We start from the raw sequence: 18,003 nt of genomic DNA, 5'->3' as shown, positions 1-18,003 counted from the left end.
AGACTTAGACAGGCCTTATAGAGAGTTTCCACCTTCCTGATTTATTTTCAGCCCTTGAGATCATCATCGTAGATCAAAGTCAAGGCCCCCAGGAAGGTGACATATTCCTGGAAGCTCACCACTTTGCCCTTGTTCCAGTCCAAGTCGTCCATGAGCTTTGCAATCTCAGCATCCTGCAGCTTCAGGCCAATGGTGAGCTCTTTCTGGATCAGCTCCGTCAGGTCCTTCTTGCCCAGGGTGTTCTCGTCACCATCCCTGCCCAAGTACTTGCAGAAGATGACCACAAGGAGGCCAACGGCCTGATCCAGGGGGCGCTCCTTAGTTGGGCACTAGGCTCAGAGCACATGGCAGGGGGAGTGTGGAGGAACAACTGGGGTGGTGGCCAGCGTACCTTTTAGCCTACAGGCTGCAGTGTATTCTACTGAATCCATGTGTTACCTTGACACAACTTATCTAGGCTGGTTCTGAATTTCTACCATTATAAAAAGAGCCACATGAGGTATCCCATGGTTACATCTATTCTCACTTACTCATTTATTTCTTTTGGATAAATTACTATATGTAGGGTTTTAGGTCATTTTTATGCATATTGCCAAACTATCCTCTAGAAATATTGTACCAATTTATATTCCCACCAATAGGACATGAAAGTATGCATTTCCTGAAACCATATCCAATTCTGAATGTTAACTTTTTCAATATTTGTTGAGATTCGGGGCACCTGGGTGGCTCAGTTGTTAAGCGTCTGCCTTTGGCTCAGATCATGATCCCAGCGTCCTGGGATCGAGCCCCGCATCGGGCTCCCTTCTCTGCAGGAAGCCTGCTTCTCCCTCTCCCATTCCCACTGCTTGTGTTCCCTCTCTTGCTGTGTCTCTCTCTGTCAAATAAATAAATAAAATCTTTAAAAAAAAAAAAATTTGTTGAGATCCAAAAAATGGTATTTAATTGATATTTTACTTAGCTAGTATTTGATTCCTAATAAGATTAAACATCTCCTGGGGCACCTGGGTAGCTCAGATAGTTAAGCGTCTGCCTTCCGCTCAGGTCATGATCCCATGGTCCTGGGATCGAGCCCCATGTCTGGCTCCTGGCTCCGCGGGGAGCCTGCTTCTCCCTCTCCCTCTGCCTCTCTTCCTGCTCATGCTCTCTCTCTGTATCTCTCTGTCTCAAATGAATAAATAATAATTTTAAAAAATCTTAAAAAAAAAGAAAGAAAAAGAAATTTAAAAAAAGATTAAACATCTCCTATGCTTATTGGTTATTTGGATTCCTTTTTTTTTTTAATTCCTTCTTTTTATAAATTTCTTGCTCGTATTCTTTTGTCATCTTTCTTTTTGTTTCCCCCATATATGTACACATTTTTTTTTTATTTTTAGCACTTTGTTATGCGTCGTGTTATGAAACATTTTCCTAATTTGTCTTCTCTCTCTCTCCCTTCCTTACAGTGTGAATTGTTAAGTTCATTTTTTGTTTGGTTGTCTGCAACACAAAAGTTTAAAAAGTCAAAGTTATCAATCTTATCCTTTTTGGCTTCTGAATTTTTGTGACATAGTTTTAAAAAGTCTGCTGTATCTCAAAGGGAAATATATTTATCCATTTTTTTCCCTCTAGTACTTCTGAGTCATCTATCACACTTACATATGTGATCCATCTAGAAGGTATTTACCATGTAAGGAGTTAAAATTTTGATCTGTTTGGTTTTTTCTTTTTTTTTTCCTGGATGGATGACTAATCTATTGTCCCAAACCTTACCGAATGACTTTTCTTTACCACTTATTTGAAATGCTACCTTTATCTATAAATTAATATATTTTCATCTGGCATAGTGATCAACGTTGTATTTGGAGTCAAACAGATCTCAATAAAGTTTGATCATTTTCTTCATATAGCACTTCTTGTTAAGGTTTTCTTATTTAATTTAAATTTTTGTTGCTATTGAAATTGATGTGTTGTGTGCCACTCTATTTTATGACTAGGGATTTTTTGTATATAAGCCAACCATTAATTTTGTACATATAGTTTAAAATAACCTCCAAAAGTGACAATTTTGCTGCTTCCTTTCCAGTTCTTATTGGGTTCCTTGTTTTAATATACTAGTGGCACCTCTATTTTACTCCAGACATTAATGAGTTAAGGAAAAAATCATCTAATTCTACTTTATTGAGTGATTTCATTGGAAATGGATATTAAATTTTGTTAAATGCATTTTTGGCCTCAGTCAAGATGATCATACAGTTTCTCCTCTTTGATTTATTAATATTGTGATTATATTAATAGTTTTTTAAAACTATAAACCTCATTTGCTTTTTTGGAATAAATCCCATTTGGTCATAGAGTATCAGTCTTTTAATATACTTCTTCATTCTGTTCAAGATATGCAAGATTATTTTCGCATTTATAATTTGACTGTCAATAGTGTATCCTAACAGTCCCACCATTTTTTTTGTTCTACTTCAGGTACTAACTTCAAAGTCAATTAATGTAAAATACATTGCTTCGGGCGCCTGGCTAGCTCAGTTGGAAGAGCACCAACTCTTGATTTCTGGGTCATGAGTTTGAGCCCCACATTGGGTGTAGGATTAAGAGATAAAATAAATAAACTTAAAATAAAATAAAATACTATGCTTTATAAAATGGAACTACTAAACAAAGTCAGAAATGAAAGAGGAGAAAGAACCGACACCACAGAAATACAAAGGATTATAAGAGAATATTCTGAAAAATTATATAGAAGAAACGGATAAGTTCCTAGAAACATATATCCTCCCAAAGCAGAATCAGGAAGAAATAGAAAATTTGGACAGACTGATTATCAGCAATAAAATTGAATCAGTAATCAAAAAACTCCCAGTGAACCAAAGCCCAGGACTGGATGGCTCCACAAGCGAATTCTACCAAACATTTAAAGAAGAGTTAATACCTACTCAAACTATTCCAAAAACAAAGAAGAGAAAGGAAAGCTTCCAAATTCATTCTATGGGGCCAGCATTACCCCGATACCAAAACCAGATGAAGACACCACAAAAATAGAACTACAGGCCAATATCTCTGATGTATGTGATGCAAAAATCCTCAAAAAATATTAGCAAACAGAAACCAACAATACATTCAAAAAAATCATTCACCACAATCAAGTGGGATTTATTCCTGAGATGCAAGAGTAGTTCAATATATGTAGATCAATCAATCTGATATATCACATTAACAAGAGAAAGGATAAAAACCGTATAGTCATTTCAATAGATGCAGAAAAAGCATTTGACAAAGTATGACATCCATTCATGATAAAAATCCTGAACAAAGTAGGTTTAGAGGGAATATACCTCAGCATAACAAAGACCATATTTGAAAAACCCACAGCTAACATCACACTCTGTGTTGAAACACTGAGAGCTTTTCCCCTATGGTCAGGAACAAGACAAGGGTGTCCACTCTCACCACTTTTATTCAACATAGTACTGGAAGTCCTAGCCACAGCAACCAAATAAGAAAAAGAAATAAAAGGCATCCAAATTGGTAAAGAAGAAGTAAAACTTTCACTATTTGCAGATAACATTATACTATATATAGAAAACCTTAAAGACTCACCAAAAAAAAAAAACCTAATAGAACTAATAAATGAATTCAGTAAGGATACAGGATACAAAATCAATATACAGAAACCCACAGCATTTCTATATACAATTAATGAGGTAGCAGAACGCAAAACTGAGAAAAATATCCCATTTACAATTGCACTAAAAAACAATAAAATACCTCCAGGGGTGCCTGGGTGGCTCAGTTGGTTAAACGTCTGCCTTCAGCTCAGGTCATGATCATGGGTTCCTGGGATCAAACCCCGTGTCCAGTTCCCTGCTCAGTGGGGAGCCTGCTTCTCCCTCTCCCTCTGCCTTTCCCTCTACTTGTTCTCTCTCCCTCCCTCCCTCTCCTTCTCTCTCTCTCTCCTTTCAAATAAATAAATAAAATCTTGAAAAAAAATTTCAAAAATATTTTTAAAAAAAGAATAAAATACCTCGGAACAAATTTAACCAAGAAGATGAAAGATCTATACTCTGAAAACTAAAACACTGATGAAAGAAGATGAAGATGAAACAAACAAATGGAAAGATATTCTATGTTCATGGATTAGGAGAACAAATATTGTTAAAATGTCCCTACTACCCAAAGCAACCTACAGATTTAATACAATCCCTGTCAGAATACCAACAGCATTTTTCACAGAACTAGAACATATAATCCTAAAATTGATATGGAACCACAAAAGACCCAGAATAGCCAAAGCAATCTTGAAAAAGAAGAACAAGACTAGAGATGTCATAATTCCAGATTTCAAGATACACCACAAACCTGTGGTAATCAAAATAGTATGGTACTGGCACATAAAAAGACACATAGATCAATAGAACAGATAGAGAGAAATAAACCCATGATTGTATGGTCAATTAATCTTTGACAAAGGAAGCAAGAATACGCACTGGGAAAAAGACAGTCTCTTCAATAAACAGTGTTGAGAAAACTGTATAGCAACATATAAAAGAATGAACCTGGACCACTTCTTTACACCATAGACAAAAATAAACTCAAAATGGAAAAAAGATCTAAATGTGAGACCTGAAACCATAAAAATCCTAGAAAAGAGCACAAGCACTGATTTCTTTGACATTGGCAATAGCAACATTTTTCTAGATACGTCTCTAAGGCAAGGGAAACAAAAGCAAAAATAAATTATTGGGACTACATCAAAATAAAAAGTTTCTCCACAGCAAAGGAAATAATCAACAAAACAAAAGACAACCTACTGAATGGGAGAAGATATTTGCAAGTGATATATTCGATAAGGGGTTAGTATCCAAAATATATAAAGGACTTACACAACTTGACACCAAAACACCCCAAAAAATCCAATGAACAGACATTTCTCCAAAGAAGACATTCAGCTGCCCACAGACACATGAAAAGATGTTACACATCACTCATTATCAGGGAAATGCAAATCAAAATCACATTGAGGTATCACCTCACACCTGTCAGAGTGGCTAAAATCAACAACACAAGCAACAACAGGTATTGGTGAGGATGTGGGAAAAAAGGAACCCTCTTGCATTGTTGGTGGGAATGCAAACTGGTACAGCTACTGTGAAAACAGTATGGAGTTGGGACGCCTGGGTGGCTCAGTCGGTTAACCGGCTGCCTTCGGCCTGGGTCGTGATCCCAGGGTCCTGGGATCGAGTCCTGCATCGGGCTCCTTGCTCAGCGGGGAGCCTGCTTCTCTCTCTCTCTCCCTCTGCTTGTGCTCTCTCTGTCAAATAAATAAAATCTTTAAAAAAAAAAAAAACAGTATGGAGTTTCCTTAACAAATTAAAAATAGAATTACCATATGATGCAGTAATTCTGCTACTGAGTATTTACTCAAAGAATAGGAAAACAGTCATTTGAAAAGATATATGCGCCCCTATGTTTATGGCAGCATTATTTACAATAGCCAAGATATGGAAGCAGCCCAAATGTCCATTGATAGATGAATGGATAGGGAAGAGATGATATATATATATTATACCCTCTAGATCCACCCATGTTGTTGCAGGATGGCAAGATTTCATTCTTTTGAAAGAATGAAAGTACTCAGCCATAAAAAAAAGAATGAAGGGCACCTGGGTGGCTCAGTCATTAAGCGTCTGCCTTCAGCTCAGGTCATGGTCCCAGGGTCCTGGGATCGAGCCCCACGTTGGGCCCTCTGCTCAGCGGGAAGCCTGCTTCTCCCTCTCCCACTCCCCAGCTTGTGTTCCCTCTCTCACTGTGTCTCTCTCTGTCAAAATAAATAAATAAAATCTTTTTTTTTTTAAAGATTTTATTTATTTATTTGAGAGAGAGAGAGAGCACATGAGAGGGGGAGGGCCAGAGGGAGAAGCAGACTCCCCGCTGAGCAGGGAGCCCGATGCGGGACTTGATCCTGGGACTCCAGGATCATGACCTGAGCCGAAGGCAGTCGCTTAACCAACTGAGCCACCCAGGCGCCCAATAAATAAAATCTTTTAAAAAAATGAAATCTTGCCATTTGCAACAACATAGATGGATCTAAAGAGTATAATCCTAAGTGAAATAAGTCAGTCAGAGAAAGACAAATACCATATGATTTTATTCCTATGAGAAATTTAAGAAACAAAACAAATGAACAAATGAACAAAGAAAAAAGAGACAAAAAAACAAACTCTTAAATGTAGAGAACATATGGCCCACAAATATGTGTACACAAATGTCCATAACATTATTCATAATAGCCAAAAACTGGAAACAACCCAAATGTCCGCCAATTGACAACTGGATAAACAAAATGTTGTATAGCCATACAGTGGAATATTATTCAGCAATGAAAAGGAATGAAGTATTGATACATGCTACAACATAGATGAAAGTCTTAAAAACATTTTGCTAAATGAAATAAGCCAGTCACAAAAGGCCACATAATGTATATTTTCATTTATAGGAAATGTCCATAATAGGCAAATCCAAAGGTACAGAAAGTGGGTTAGTTGTCACCAGGGGCTGGGAGTGGTGGGAAATGTGGAGTGACTACTAATGTGTACAAGGTTTCTTTTTAGGGTGATGAAAATGTTCTAAAATTAGGTGGTGGAGATAGTTAAACAATTCTGTGAATATACTATATATCACTCAATTATATACTTTGAAAGGCTGAATTTCATTATATGTGAATTTTATCTCAATAAAGCTGTTATTTTAAAAAAAAATCATATGAGGGATGCCTGGGTGGCTCAGTCGGTTAAGTGTCCAACTCTTGATTTTGGCTCAGGTCATAATCTCAGGGTTGTGAGATTGAGCCCCACGTCGGGCTCCACGCTAGGCGTAGACCATGCTTAAGATTCTCTCTCTTCCTCTCCCTCTGCCCCTCCCCCCACTTGCACATGCTCCCTCTCTCTCCGTCTAAAAAATAAAAATAAGTAAAAAAATTTTTTAATTTTATGAGGAAAAAATATTGAAGCCACACGTGGGAAGCAATTATTTACTTTTTAATTTTTTTCTCTTTCCAAAGGCTAGCTTAGGAATTAAAAACCTCTGTTAAAAACTGAAGCTCTGCTGCAGAGGAACAAAGAACACCCTAAATCTCTTGACTATCACAGACTGAGAAATGTATAAGGTTCCCAACAACCAATAATAGACCTGTACTAGTGAACAATAGTGTAATTTCCCTGGTCTATAAAATTTTGCTGACAAAAGGCTTTACATTTAAAAGATATAAATGTAAAATACATTTGCACAAATTCATCTGACTTTCCATGTCTTCTGCTCTTACCACAAAGGTAATGATGAATCTGCTGGGAATAAGCTGGCAGGTAGACGAGCATATAGGAATGACCTACAAAGGGTAAAAGGAGGGAGGAGTATAGGAGATCCGTGATGTGTTTGTCAGAGAAGGGCACTCTCATCCATCAACATGTTCTCCAGGCTTTATACCCTTCTTGGGAAGGCTACAGTTCCCAGTATCACACCTCAGAACCATCGTGAGGCAACTGGTCCTAATTGTAAACCCTGAAAGACCAACCACATCAACTCATGCGAGTCATCACACAAGACCCAAGTTATCCTTTTGTTGCTGCTGTGGTCTAAAGGGTCGTGTTGCTTCATGAAATCAGTCAGAGTCTGGTCTAGGGATCTTTTAGGAAAATGTAATCAAGTCTGTGTTTAATACTTAATTCCCAATTCAGTACAGTATGTTAATGAACACTGACTAATGTGGAAATTATAGTACTGTAGGGTGCAGTAGTACTGATTTCAATTCTCGCACAGGAAAAATTCTACCTCTGTGTTTGCCCTCACCTGCAATCACCGTGGTGCAGCCATATATCTTTGAACAACTTAGACTTAATTTTTGAAAAGCCTTTTTAAAGCGTCTTATTATCTAATAGTTGTTAGAACTGGGTATCTGTGTTACAGATATGCTTCAAGAAACAATAACCATGGAAAAGTTCTGTTTTTTATAAACAGTACAGCACATACTGCTAACCTTTCCACTAGCAGTAGTAGTAGTAGAAGAAGAATTATTATTATGGAGGGTCCTTATCCAGTATACTTGGAATCTATTAATTAAACAAAAAAGAGGGAGAGGGTTTCTAGTAATCAAACTAATAAAGGGTAGCTGGAGCATTTATTATGATAACAAATATCCCAGAGGAGGAAAATGTTACAAAATACATCTTCAAGGATGAAGATGTCACTACTTATCCACTATTAGTGAGCAAAAATTTTCAACTTTTTCTATAGTGCTGATGAATTTGTACTGACCTATTATCACTTTCTTGCCAAGATTTTCTCATAAGATAGCCTGGGTGGCTCAGTCAGTTAAGCGACTGCCTTCAGCTCAGGTCATGATCCTGGAGTCCCGGGATCGAGTCCCACATCGGGCTCCCTGCTCAGCAGGGAGTCTGCTTCTCCCTCTGACCCTTCCCCCTCTCATGTGCTCTCTCTCTCATTCTCTCTCTCTCTCATTCTCGCTCTCTCAAATAAATAAATAAATAAATAAAATCTTTAAAAAAAAGATTTTCTCATAAGATAAATATCTGTGTGACAGATATGACAGCTGAAATCGATCTCACTAGCCAGAAGTGGGTCACATGGACACCCATACATGGAGGACACTGGCTGGGGAGATCAGGACTATGGTTCAGGTTGGGTCAGCCAACTAACAATGTCAGTCCCACCATCCCTTCCCTCACACACTCCTGACCTCACTGAACTCTGTGAAGCCCAGGCATAGGGACAAGCACAGGCACATGTGAAAAAGAAGACTGCCGGGGCACCTGTGTGGCTCAGTAGTTAAGTGTCTGCCTTTGGCTCAGGTCACGATCTCAGGGTCCTGGGATCGAGTCCCACATCGGGCTTTCTGCTCAGTGGGGGAGTCTGCTTCTCCCTCTCCCTCTGTGCTCTCTCTATCTCAAATAAATAAATAAAATCTTTAAAATAAAATAAAAGACTGCCTATTTCACAAATTACCTAATTACCAGTTTCACTTACGGATCAGTAATCAAGAGAATGTGGTATTAAAATAAGGAGAGACATATAGATACAGATTAATGGAACAGAATAGAAAGTCTAGAAATAGATCCACACGTATATGGTCAAGTGATTATCAAAAGATGTCAAGGCCAATGAATTGAGAAAGAGTAATCTTTTCAACAAACATTGGAATTGGGCTTTCATATGGGGAAAAAAATGAACCATAAACACTATAAACAAATATTAACTTGAATTAATATAAAAACCCACATTTCTGGAAGAAAACATAGGAGAAAATCTTTGTGATCTTGGGTTAGGCGAAGTCAAAGCACAAACCATGAAAGAAAAAAAAATGATAAATTGAACCTCATCATATTAAAAACTTTTGATCTTTAAAAGACACAGTTATGAAAATTGGGGCGCCTGGGTGGCTCAGTCGTTAAGCGTCTGCCTTCAGCTCAGGTCATGATCCCAGGGTCCTGGGATCGAGCCCCACATCGGGCTCCATGCTCTGCAGGAAGCCTGCTTCTCCCTCTCTCACTCCCACTGCTTGTGTTCCCTCTCTCGCTGTGTCTGTCTCTGTCAAATAAATAAATAAAATCTTTAAAAAAAATAAAATAAAATAAAAGACACAGTTATGAAAATAAAGCAAGACACAGAAATTCTGAGCTTCCTTTCTTGCTAGTGATCTGAAGAGGCTATAGGACTAAGGAAGTACTCATGCACTGATGGATGGAGATAGACTCATGCACAATCTGAAGAGCACTCTGGCGGTACTTAATCAGATTAAGTACACGTATAATCTGTGGCTCAGCAGTCTCCCTGCTGCGTCTGTACCCCAAAGACATCCCCACACAAGCCCAGGAAGGGGCATGTGTAACTACTTTCACTGCAGTACTAATTGTGGTAGAAGCCAAAATGGTATAAAGCGGAGAAGCAATTACTATTAATTTATTTAGAAAATTTTTAGCATTCCCAGACCCCCAAAATAACCTCTTTTAAGCTTCTGTGATATTTTAGGACACATCTTGCTACCAGATGCACAAAATAAATCCAGATAAAGCACAGATGTACATGAACAATTCTAAGCTATGGCAGCTTGATGCCGAGATGCTGAGGGTAGTTCCCAAGGAAGAAGCCTGGCAGGGCCACTGTCACCGCTGAGGGCAGACATGAGGGACATGATCCACAAAACAAACCCTGACCACTATTTTCACTCTTCACCTCTTTCATAAAAGCAAAAATCCTGTTTGGATTTCTTTCAGGTAACTAAAACAGGTACTAATGTAGGTCTTTCATGAAAGTGAACTTTCGAGAAGCAGGGTCAGCGGGGGGGGGGGGGGGGGGGGGGGGCGGGGACGCCTGTACATCACATCAACTGTAATCTTTAAATCGGAAAGCAATTCATCCTGGTAGATTCTACTTTTTTTATTTTATAAAAAGGAAAATGACCACTATGCACCCATTAGGATGGCTATTTTAAAAAAAGGGAAAATAACAAGTATCGATGAAAATATAGAGAGAAATTGGAACCCTTGTGCATTGCTGGTGGGAATGTAAAATGTTGCAGCTGCTATGGAAAACAGTTTGGCAGTTCCTCAGAAAGTTAAACATAGAAGTGTTACCGGGTCAGGGAGAGCAACAATCTTGGGGCACCTGGGTGGCTCAGTCGTTAAGCGTCTGCCCTTCGGCTCAGGTCATGATCCCAGGGTCCTGGGATCGAGCCCCGCATCGGGCTCCCTGCTCGGCGGGAAGCCTGCTTCTCCCTCTCCCACTCCCCCTGCTTGTGTTCCCTCTCTCGCTGTGTCTCTCTCTATCAAATAAATAAAATCTTTAAACAAAAACAAAAACAAAGCAAAAAAAAGAAAGAATTCTTGAGACATTGTATGGTGCAACTTAGTCAGTTTATTTAAGTAGCACAGGGACGAGGTAGAATGACCTGTACTTTTGCTATATGAAGCGGGTGGTTACATGCTTAGTGCTCAAGGGGGAGGGGACATTCAGGGAGCATTAGATTATAAATGTCTTCTTTGAATTTCTACTTGTAAAACTACTTTCCCAAGATTTCTCTGGTGCTTATCATTCAGTTGGATATTAAGTATTGGTGAGGTTTGCAGGCAGTCATGAGACCCTCTAAGAATGTGGCAACCAAGGGTGCCTGGCTGGCTCAGTTGGTAGAGCATGCAACTCTTGATCTTGGGGTTGTGAGTTTGAGCCTGCATTGGGTGTAGAGATTACTTAAAATAAAATCTTAAAAAAAAAAAAGATATGGCAACCAGCACATATTTGATCCTTATCAGAACTATGCAGGCTATAGATCAGTCTTCTGGGCTAAAAGTGAACATTTTTCTGCTTCCATCCCTCATCAGAAGTACCATATGACTCAACAGTTCCACTCCTAGATATATACCCCAAAGAACTGAAAACAGGGACTCAAACACATACTTGTATACAAATGTTCATAGTAGTGTTACATTAAGCAAAAAATGGAAATAACACAAATGTCCATGTGAATGGATGAACGAAACGTGGCATATACATACAATGGAATATTATTCATCTGTAACAAGGCATGAAATTCTGATACATGCTACAAAATGGTTAAAACTTGAAAATATTATGCTAAGTGAAATAAACCAGACATGACTTGTCCAAAAGGACATATCTTATAATTCCACTTATGTAAGGTGCTTAGAATAGGCAAGTTCCTAGAAACAGAGAGTAGAATAGAGGTTGCCAGGGGCTGGGACCAGAAGGGGATGGGGTGTTATTGCTTAATGGACATAGAGCTTCTGTTTGGGATGATGAAAAAGTTCTGGAAATGGATAATGGTCATGGTTGCAGAACACTGTGAATGCACTTAATACCATGGAATAGTTGAAATGGTGAATTTTATGTTGTGTCTATTTTTCCATAATAAAGAGAAAGAGCGTGCATGAACAGAAGGTTCACAGGGTTAAGTGACTTGCCTGAGGCTACCTCCCTAACAGATGCCAGAATTGTGATCAACCCCACCCCCCGCCCCCGCCAACTGGCCCCAGAACAGGAGCTTCTTGCCCTGCACTGTCCCCTGCCTTCTCCATCCTCCTGTCTTCTCAATATGTGAGCCGAAACAAGACAGAGGTGCTTTCTCTGACCTCAGCTGGGAACGTGCGCATCAGGCTACTCACATTTTTTTCCAGGCTCTGCACATGTCCGCACATGACCATGAACGTACCGAGAGTATTGATTTGGGATTACAAACAAATTTTAGCAAGTAGGTGAATTCACAGATACAGAATCTGTGAAAAATGAGGATCGACTATGTTTACTAAAATGTATTTTTTAATTTTTTTTTTAAGATTTTATTTATTTGAGAGAGAGAGAATGAGAGACAGAGAGCATGAGAGAGAGGAGGGTCAGAGGGAGAAGCAGACTCCCTGCTGAACAGGGAGCCCGATGTGGGACTCGATCCCGGGACTCCAGGATCATGACCTGAGCCGAAGGCAGTCGCTTAACCAACTGAGCCACCCAGTCGCCCTAAAATGTATTTTTTTTAAAGATTTTATTTATTTATTTGTCAGAGAGAGAGAGAGCACAAGCAGGGGGAGCGGCAGGCAGAGGGAGAAGCAAGCTCCCCGCTGAGCAAGGAGCCCAATGCAGGGCTCAATCCCAGGACTTTCGGACCATGACCTGAGCCGAAAGCAGACACTCAACAGACTGAGCCACCTAGGCATCCCCTAAAATGTATTTTTAAGCTTAGCCAAGTTTTGGAAGTAATCTCCCAACAAAATGGGTACAGATTTATATAAGGTGCAAAATGTCCCTCTCTCTGGCTTTACTTGGAGAAACATCTTCTTCAGTGGAAAACAAATCAAGCAGTTGTTTGCACTCTTACATGCATGTGAGATTCACCTGGGAAGCTTATTAAAATGCAGATCCTGGGCCTCTGAAGAGGTTCAGGTGAGCTAGGATTGAGCCCCGTCATCTGCATTTTTAAAAAGCAGGCTCAGATGATTCTGACAGCTGAAAATAAAATAAAATATATAGCAGGGCACCTGGGTGGCTCAGTTGGTTAAGCAACTGCCTTCGGCTCAGGTCATGATCCTGGAGTCCCTGAATCGAGTCCGGCATCAGGCTCCCTGCTCGGCGGGGAGTCTGCTTCTTCCTCTGACCCTCCCCCCTTCATGTGCTCTCTCTCTCAAATAAATAAATAAAATCTTTAAAAAAATAAAATAAAATAAGATAAAATATATAGCAGTTCTAAATCTGGGCCTACCTCTTGTTCATGCACTGCAGCCAAAAACCACAAGTAACACATCAGTAAGTCAAACAAATTTGGTTTATTGGCTGGGCTCATTGCAACCAGGGAGACCACACACCATGGAAGAACAATGCGGGGCATCTCATTAAGAAAGAGTCAGAAGGAACTTGCTATGGGAATTTGGCTTGTGTTAGACATTTTGGGGGAGAGTTCAAAAAAAGCAAGCATTTGTCATGGATTGGGTGCTGTTGGAAAGTAAGAGCAATTCCACAATTGGGTTTCCCAATCATTTTTATCTAGAAGGCAGGAGAAATGAAGAGAGGCTAAAGTAATTGGTAAAGAACCAGGAGTTACTCTGCTGGGAAAGAGGACATTTGATCATTTTTATGATTTCACAGTGACCTTGTTTTTGTTAAGCTCAGACCCAACTACACAGTGGTCTTGTTTTTTGTTTCACTTCATTACCAAGACAGAGTGACCTCATCCAACCTTGGTGCTCTAAGACATTGTTTATATTCAACAGGAAAACATCTTGGCCTGGCTGTGGGTGCCATCAACTCTAAGGTCCAGTTGGCAGTACCAGGCCAGCTCCCAGCTCTTAAGGGTTGCTTTTTTTCTTTTTGGTCTCCTTGGACATCAGTTGTTTGTCCTGCTTCCCCCTTCTCCCTGGTCCTGTCACTCTCTTTTGTCCCATTTTGCCAATGTCTTACCAGATTCAAGTTCAGCAATCAGCCTATCTAACATTTGCATAAAATTTCCCACGCTTGAAAGGGTACCAACGCCCATATTTCCTGCTAATACATACACAAGTGATGGGAAAAATGCTCCCCAAACACTCACAATAAAAGTAAGGTGATACTTCAAGTTGCTATCTCAAGGGAAGAAATTTTGTCTTTTTCATAGTTCTTGGCATATCATAAATGTTAAGCAAATATGAAGTGGAGTGTGGTGATGAGCTTGGGGAGAAAAAGGAGGATGCAGGGGTGTTAAAAGGAGTCAGAGGTGTTTAATCTCATTTTAAATCCTCAGAGAAACCATAAGCACCTCTAACAAACAGCTTTAAATGAGTTGCAGTAAAAAGATGTGGGTTTAGTGATTATAGGGTCATTAAGAAAACCATTTTGTAGCCTAGATTTTTTTTAGAAAACCAGTACTTTTTAAGCCTGTTAGGATGGCCAAATTCAATTTCCAATTGTTCTGGGTCTGCCTTAGACAGGCTGGCTAGAGCTGATGTTTGCATTGTGATACAAATCGTTGGTAAAACCTAGATCTCTGTAAATGGAGTGATGATGACCATAAATATGCTAATGATTAATAACCTACACATGCTTAAGTTTAGGCATTCCCAATATGCTTTTACTTGCTCTGAATCCAGGGAGTAGAAATGTCAAGTGCTTACATCATAAAAAAATATGATTTACCCATTGAAAATACTTGGTTTTAATCATGTATTTGGGCAACATGGCCCACCAAAAAATTTTTAATAAAAATTTTTGAATTATTATCCCTATAAAGGAAGTCTCTGATAGTTCAAAACAACGACTGAGTATTTTAGTGACCCAAGAAGAAAATCTACTTTTATCAAAAATAAAAAGTAAAGAATTAGGATGAAACTAGCCCAGGAGAATGAGAGAAATCACATCGATGTGGCAAATGAAGCAGCTCTAGGTAATCTATTCATAGCAGCTCTTCAAATTCCAGGTGATCTTTGTTCCTTTCTGAAACAATACACTCTCTCAAAACCCTATTTTGAAAGGAAAAAAAAATTGTATTTCCAAATGTAGAGCACCTCATCACCCCCTTACTATTCTTAGCTCTTAATTTCTCTATATGTTGTCTGAGAAGAGAAATGTCATAAACATACAGAGAATCCTCTATTTTTTTTGAGACTAGGTTTACTTCAATCTTGATAGTCACATTGAAGCACATGGTTACTCTATAAACGATCCATGTAAAACATGTTTTAGGATCTTGATTGGTGGGTTGACGATACATACCAGTTCAATAAAGCAGTTTTATAAAAGGAAACCCATATGAAGTAGACCAGTGGTGGGCAAATGTAAGTGTATTTTAGTTTTGTATATAAAAAAAAATGATAGACTTGCCGTTTACAGCATTTAAAACCTGAAGTATGGGGGCACCTGGGTGGCTCAGATGTTAAGCGTCTGCCTTCAGTCCTCTTTTCTGCCTTCCCGGGGTCCTGGGATCGAGCCCCACATCAGGCTCCCCAGTCTGCGGGAAGCCTGCTTCTCCCTCTCCCTCTCGCCCTGCTTGTGTTCCCTCTCTCGCTGTGTCTCTCTCTGTCAAATAAACAAAACCTTTAAAAAAAAAGAAAAAGAAAAAGAAAACCTGAAGTATGTATCACATAATTATGTGCCAGTTTTCCCCGTAAGAGTCGAAAGATTGGAAATATGTTCCTTTCATTTTATTTGCCTTTAGTCCCATTTTACAGATGTACTGGAAAAGTAAGAAATTTAGTCACCATGCTTACATTTTAAGAGAAACAGGTTTTAAGAGAGTCTAGATGGGTCTAGAAATGAATATGCACGGAGCTAACTAGGCCGGCGTACACAGAGTTAGAGTTTGTGGATACATTGGAACGCGTAGTTCTGTCTGGTTTCTGCCCAGTTTTCCAGCTATACTTGGACCTGGTCTGTGTCCCTCTGACTCTTCAACATCCTGAGCCTCTTAACTTGCACACAACAAGCTAGAATTCAGGTACTTTGTTGTTAAAATATACATGAACATGAGACTCTGGTCTACAATTCTTATTTGCCTGGCTTTTAAACCAGGTGGGGTGGGACCTGGGTGGCTCAGTTGGTTAAGCATCTGCCTTTGGCTCAGGTCATGATCCAAGGGTCCTGGGATGAAGTCGCATATTGGGCTGCCTGCTCAGTGGGGAGCCTGCTTCTCCCTCTGTCTCTCCTCCCCACTCGTGCTTGCTCTCTCTCTCTCTCTCGCAAAAATAAATAAATAAAATCTTTTTTTAAAATAATTAATTAATAAATTAATTAATTCAAATTAAACCAGGTGGGGGCGCCTGGGAGGCAAAGTTGGTGACTTGGTTTCTGCTCAGGTCATGATCTCAGGTCTTGACCTCAGGTTCATGAGATCAAGCCTCCTGCTGTGCTCTCTCTCAGAGCGAAGTCCGCTTGAGACTCTCCCTCTCCCTCCGCCCCCTCCCTCCGGCACGCACACTCTCTCTCTCTAATAAATAAATAAAATCTTTAAACAAATAAAAAAATAAAACCAGGTGAATTGCTTATGTAATAATTAAAAACAGCAAAATCTCTGTTGAGTTTACTGGAACAACAACCAAGAATAATACAAAAGGAAAAATATCGTAATCAGGAGAAGGAAAAGAATGAAAACGTGCTTTGATTTCATGAATGTGTTGTTGGAATTTATATATACATAGATGATTTATGTAGGTTTATGAAATTAAAGCAGTTTTTCTGCAAGACACACATCTGCAGCATCTTTTGAGAGCCGACATGTTATGGAACAGTACAATCACGAGAATGGCATTTAGGTGTGTTCTCTTTCAGGGTTAACACACCACAATTTTACTCAGTCTGTTCATGTGTTTAATTGCCTTCTGTTATTATTTTTTGTGCAAGACATCTAGCCAGAGACCAGTGAATTGGAGCAATTATGTTTGGCTTGCATTCCTTTGGAGAAGAGAGACTACTAATTGCAGTGAAATTCACCCTTTACCTGCACTTTTTTTTTTTTTTAAAGATTTTATTTATTTATTTGAGAGAGAGAATGAGAGAGAGAGAGAACACATGAGAGGGGATAGGGTCAGAGGACGAAGCAGACTCCCTGCCAAGCAGTGAGCCCGATGCGGGACTCGATCCAGGGACTCCAGGATCATGACCTGAGCCGAAGGCAGTCGCTCAACCAACTGAGCCACCCAGGCGCCCCTACCTGCACTTTCAATAATCTGCCTCAGATCCTGTACGCAGGCAGAACGTAGGGCTTGGGACATCATTCAGGTAAACCAAAGCCCCCAAAATAATGTGGAGGAAAAAATATATTTTCTAAAATCCAATATGGTTGTGAATTTCCACCGGTTTTAAGAATACATTTTATTCACCAATTGCTTATAAATAATTGCTCAGCACTTCTCTTAGGTATTTAATATTCATGTAATAATATGTGTGTAATATTAGTTACAAAAATGAAAAATGTAGATAGAACTACATGGAAAAGACTGAATCAAGTTGAACTGAGTCTTAATATTTGGAGAAGCATCGTAATGGTATTTGGGCAGCAGGACACTATTTTCACGTGACTGTTCTATAGTAGGGACAAGGCAGTACCGTTGACTCTTGAACAACAGAAGGGTTCACAGCACCAACCCTCAGGGCGCCTGGGTGGCTCAGTCCCTAAGGGTCTGCCTTCGGCTTAGGTCATGATCCCAGGGTCCTGGGATCGAGCCCCGCATCGGGCTCCCTGCTCAGCGGGAGGCCTGCTTCTCCCTCTCCCACTCCCCCTGCTTGTGTTCCCTCTCTCGCTGTGTCTCTCTCTGTCAAATAAATAAATAAAATCTTTAAAAATAAAATAAAATAAAATAAAATAAAATGAAAACCCTGGGAACAATAATTTGCTTATCTCATATTATTATCTTTAATTGTCTATTGATTCTACTCATCATATTGGCAGTTGGATTTGTGGGGTTTTTTCCTGAAGAAGGCTTTTCTGGACCTGCATATCTTGGAGGCAATTCCAGAATGCCTGGGCTGAAG

The 18,003-nt window shown here is 39.5% G+C and overlaps 1 pseudogene; it reads right to left on the bottom strand.

The window, feature by feature from the left end:
• Nucleotides 1-47: 47 nt before the first annotated feature.
• LOC118548270 (protein S100-A6 pseudogene) lies at nucleotides 48-13,348 on the bottom strand (annotated as a pseudogene).
• Between the last annotated feature and the right edge of the window lie 4,655 nt (nucleotides 13,349-18,003).

Source organism: Halichoerus grypus, chromosome 3 (genome assembly GCF_964656455.1).
Source record: "Halichoerus grypus chromosome 3, mHalGry1.hap1.1, whole genome shotgun sequence".
Lineage (NCBI taxonomy): Eukaryota > Metazoa > Chordata > Mammalia > Carnivora > Phocidae > Halichoerus > Halichoerus grypus.
Note: the sequence above shows the minus strand (reverse complement) of the source record. Positions and strands in the feature narration are given on the sequence as shown.